This window comes from Bubalus kerabau, chromosome 14 (genome assembly GCF_029407905.1).
Source record: "Bubalus kerabau isolate K-KA32 ecotype Philippines breed swamp buffalo chromosome 14, PCC_UOA_SB_1v2, whole genome shotgun sequence".
NCBI classification, from domain to species: domain Eukaryota; kingdom Metazoa; phylum Chordata; class Mammalia; order Artiodactyla; family Bovidae; genus Bubalus; species Bubalus kerabau.
The window spans coordinates 68,157,935-68,162,898 of record NC_073637.1 but is presented as its reverse complement, the minus strand read 5'-3'; the positions used below and the strand labels follow the sequence as shown (position 1 = coordinate 68,162,898).

The window sequence follows — 4,964 nt, the reverse complement described above, 5'->3', positions numbered from 1 at the left end:
TGGGCCAGATTAAATCCCATAATCACCGAGGGCCAGAGATGTGTTTTGTATTTTTAAGAAAGCCAAAATTCAACCCTAGGTCTCAAGGACTCTGCAGTCTTGTGGATGGATAACTATGGTGCTACCTGTTTAGGATTTGGGGTCCCCAGGGAGGCTAAGAGGCACCACTCCCAGCTTTAGGAACCTGAGTTTCTGTCCCCCTGGGGTGAGTGAAGGGAGCAGCCTCAGGTTGGGGTGAGTGGACGTGATGCCACCACAGAAATGTCACAGCCTGTGGACGCCTTCTGTCCTTCTACCACCGCTGGCCATTGCTAAACCATAGAGACTCTAAAATTTACACACCCCTACCAGACACTGGAAAAGTCCTGATGGGGACAAGGAGAGGGGTAGAGAAAGGGCCAGATTCAGCCCCAGCCCAAGCTGTCCCCCAACACTCTTCTCTCTGTGTCCCAGACAAGTCAAGAGACTTTAGCCAAGAAGCTGAGAGGAATCTTCTTAATGAACTGGTGGGTGTCACATGGTCTGCTGAAGGGCGCCCTGGGAAGAGGCAGCCAGCCTGGGCTCCTGGAGGTACCTCCAGCCCTCCTGGTGCCTGGTGAGTGGGACCAGCACTGTTTCCCACGGGGCCCCTGGGCAGCCTCAGGCTGAAGGGAGGTCTTGGCAGCTCTACCTGCAGGTTCTGGGTCTCACACAAGGCCCTTCTCCCCCCTACTCACCTGCTTTCCAGTGACTACCTGCTTCTTTCCTGTCTGTGTGCCCAGCAACCACAGTTGCTTAAAATTCCCAATCTGAGCAAACAGATCGGGGCTTTATGACCCCTGGCTGCCAGCTCCCTCTGGTCCCATGCTGAAGCCCCTGCCCCTTTCCTTCTGCCCCTCGCCCTGGCACTTGTGTGGTCTATCATCTTTTCCCCCAGAGGTTCTGCTAAAACCCAAATCCCAAGCCCTAGTCCTTTTTCCTCTCTGGTTTCTACTTCCTTAACGTTGACATCTTCAGAGGTTATGGCCCAGGTCTTTTTTCTCCTGTTCTTCCAAACTAAATTGCGTGACTGTCATTCACTAACTCTATAGCTGGGACTCTTTTTAACTATTAAGCTGGGTAGTCACCGTTTGCGTGCACTCCCACCCACCTCTTCCCTGCTCTGAGCCCCTAGGGGACTGCCCCCTGTGGACTACATCTCCCAGAATGCCTTGCAATCCGCTTCCTGTCAAGTAGCCAATGGGAGGCACCTGGAAAAGGTTAGCGGCTGAAAGATTGGTCAAGGTATTTCTTCCCACCTCTTCGCTATCCTGGCTCTGCTGTGGTTCTGTCTCTGACTTTGCATGACTTAGCTTCTACCAGGCGGCCCCTCCTCTGTAGTTTCAGTTTTCCCTGGGCCCTGGTTACATTGTTCCTTCTCTTCCTCCCCATGCCTTAGGGTGGTGATGACTTCCCACTGCCACTGGCCCCTGGGTGCTTCATCATCCCTGTGTGTGCCCATAGCACGGCCCACATGTGTGTAATCGTCTCTGAGCCTCCTGAGGTGAATTTGCTGTTGTGACCGTGCTGATGCAACCGTCCTCTAGTTTTTATTTCAGAGTTTGACTCACTGCCCTTCTAAAATTACATAATTTTCCCACCGAGATCACTAAATTAAATGCTTTGCTTTTAATATGACACCTACTAAAAGTTCTAGAAGGACTCTAGAAAGGTCAAATTCCTTGATAAAGTCATAAGCCATGGAAGAAAAGGCGATTTCTCAGAGACAAGATGAAAAGACCCCCCAAGAACAGAAAGAAGTGTCTCCCATGATTGATGGGATTCTTGGCTCTTACTCCTTGATGAAAAGAACTGCAGGAGAGCCAGGCCCTGGAAGAAGAGAGTGAGGCAGAGTGATCCCAGATCTGCTTACTTCTAAGGAAAAACAACAAAGAAAACCCTGAAATAATCCATGTGCCTGCCACCCGAAATGAACAAATGCTTGCTTTTAAATCTTTACTTCAGATCTTTAAAAAAAGAAATAAAGCATTACAGAGTTAAATACCCCCATTTTCTTGTACCAGATCTTTTCCTCTTCCTCCTTTATCAAAGCAACTACTATGATGAATTCCATGTGTCCCCAGTCCTTGTCTTTATATTCTCACTATACATCCATGTATTGATAAATGATGTATAACATTATTGCATGTTTTTAAGCTTGTATGAAAAATGGTATCTCCTATAGGTAAGATTGTGCGACTTGTTTTTATCACCCAACATTGTGTTGTCTAATCTGGCTCCACTGCCACATAGAGACTGGATCCATGTATTCTTGTTGCTGTATAGTATTCCAACATATGGGGCTCCACGGTTTATTCATTGTATACATACTCTCACTGGTGGGCAGTTTGTGGCTTTCAAAACTTTTGGCTTCTAATACCAATGTTTGTAAAACATGTGCAAATTTTTCTCTTGGAAGTGGAGTGCTCAGTTGTTGGGTATGTGTATTTGCAATTATATTGGAATTTTCCAAAATCATTCTCCAAAGTTATTTTACCTACTGCTGAATTCCTGTTTCCCTGCATTTTCACCAATACTTTGTATTGTCACAATTTTCCATTTTTATCAAACAAAATTGAATTTCCTTGTTTAAGTTGAATATCCCTGTTTCCTGGTGAGGCCCTAATGTATATTGGATATTCAGGGTTGTTTTATAAATTGATGATTTATAGTCTTTACTCATATTTGTGTTGTGCTCTTTGTCCTTTTGAAAAATTGACTTAAAGAATTTCTTTATATGTTTCAAATATTAGTCCTTCCTTATGACTTGCCTTTTACTTTATTTTTTCAGAACTTTTCAATTTTGACATTTCCTTTTTTGATTTTCATGTCTTATCAAATAAATCCTTCCTTATCGCCATGTCCTAAAAGTTTTCTCCCAAGCATTTGAGTCTTTAAGGCATTTGGAATTTATTTTTGGGTTTGGTGTGACACAGCAATCTGATGAAAAATTTTTTTTCCATAAAAGAAGCTGGTTGTCCTAACATATTTATTAAATGGTTCATAATGTCTCCACTAATTTATAATGCTTCTACTATCATGAGCTAAAGTCCAATTTAGGCTCTATTTGGACTGAAGTCCAAGGCTCTATTTCTGGGCCTTCTATTCTGTTTTACTGATAGGTTAGTTTGTCCCTTTTCCCCCATTCAGTCCAGATGAAAATGATAAACTCCACAACCTCCTGTCTTCACTGCCCATCTCCAATATCTCCCTCCTCACGTTTGTCCTGCACTCTGTACTTATCACTAGACTCGTCTTTCCAGCCATCTTCCTCACCTGGTTTGAGTTCCTACCTTGTCCAGGCAGTGTGCTACACACATTGTTCAGCCACTAAGTTGTGTCCTGCTCTTTGCGACCCCATGGACTACAGCACACCAGCCTTTGCTGTCCTTCACTGTCTCCCAGAGTTTGTTCAAACTCACATCCGCTGATTTAGTGATGCCATCTGCCATCTCATCCTCTGCTGCCCTCTTCTCCTTTTGTCTTCAATCTTTCCCAGCATCAGAGTCTTTTCAGTGAGTCAGCTCTTCACATCAGGTGACCAAAGTATTGGAGCTTCAACTTCAGTGTCAGTACTTCCAATGAATATTCAGGGTTGATTTCCTTTTTGATTAACTGGTTTGATCTCCTTGCAGTCCAAGGGACTCTCAAGAGTCTTCTCTAACGCCACAGTTCAAGAGCATCAATTCTTTGGTGCCCAGCCTTCTTTATGGTCCAGCTTTCACATCCATACATGACTACTGGAAAAATCATAGCTCTGATTATACAGACCCTTGTTGGCAAAGTGATGTCTCCACTTTTTAATACACTGTCTGGGTTTGTCATAGCTTTTCTTCCAAGGGGCAAGCATCTTTTAATTTCATGACTGCAATGACCATCCACTGTGATTTTGGAGCCCAAGAAAATAAAGTCTCTCACTGTTTCCATTTTTCATTTATTCCTCACAGCTCTATTAGGCAGTCCCTGTTTTGCCAATCAGGACACTGAGGTTCAGCAACTGAGTAACTCACCCACGTCACACAGCTAGTAAAAGACAAATCCCAGGTGGGTATGTCCATTTGTCCCCAGAGTGCTGATGGCACTCCATTTCCATTTTTAGCCTTCACGATTACCACGATCTGGTCCCTGTCTAATCTCAAAATTCTTCCATCAGAAAAACCACTTGCAAGGTTGTCATAAGGATTCTGTGAGATTATAAATGTGAAAGTACGTTAGGACAACGCCTCGCAGGTAAAACATACTGAATAGACATTAGCTAAATTGGAATAGGAAGTAGGAAACAGTTGCCGAAGTTAAAAAAAGAAAGAGAGAAAGAAAGTTTGTTTACCCCAGTCCTCTTATCCCTCCTTCATTTTTAAAATGAACTTTTATTGGCATATAGTTGCTTTACAGTATTGTGTTACTTTCTGCCATACAGCTAAGTGAGTCAGCTATAGGCTTACATGATTGTGTGCACGCATGCTAAGTCACTTTAGTCACGTCCAACTCTTTGTGACCCTATAGACTGCAGCCCACCAGGCTCCTCTGTCCATGGGATTCTCCAGGCAAGAGTACCAGAGTGGGTTGCCGTGCCCTCCTCCAGGGGATTGTCCTGACCCAGGGATTGAACCTGCGTCTCTTATGTCTCCTGCACTGGCAGGAGGGTTCTTTACCACTAGTGCCACCTGGGAAACCCCATAAGTACACATATATCCCCTGCTTTTGGATTTCCTTCCCATTTAGGTCACTGTAGATCACTGAGTAGAGTTCCCTGAGCTATCCAGTAGTTTCTCATTATCTCTGCTTTAGAATCCCAGTGGGAGTTGGGGAAGTGTGAGTGGGAATTAGTGAGTAGGGTGTGTGTGTGTGTTTGTGTGCGTGTGTTAGTTGATCAGTCGTGTCCAGCTGTTTGCTACCCCATGGTTTGTAGCCCGCCAGGCTCCTCTGTCCATGAGATTTCCCAGGCA

The 4,964-nt window shown here is 44.5% G+C and overlaps 1 long non-coding RNA gene across 1 annotated transcript; it reads left to right on the top strand.

Moving 5' to 3' along the window:
• The first annotated feature begins 539 nt into the window (after nucleotides 1-539).
• LOC129627313 (uncharacterized) lies at nucleotides 540-1,735 on the top strand. Its single transcript, XR_008702545.1, has 3 exons — nucleotides 540-595; nucleotides 1,154-1,238; nucleotides 1,418-1,735. It is a non-coding gene; the product is annotated as an uncharacterized LOC129627313 (long non-coding RNA).
• Nucleotides 1,736-4,964: the final 3,229 nt, after the last annotated feature.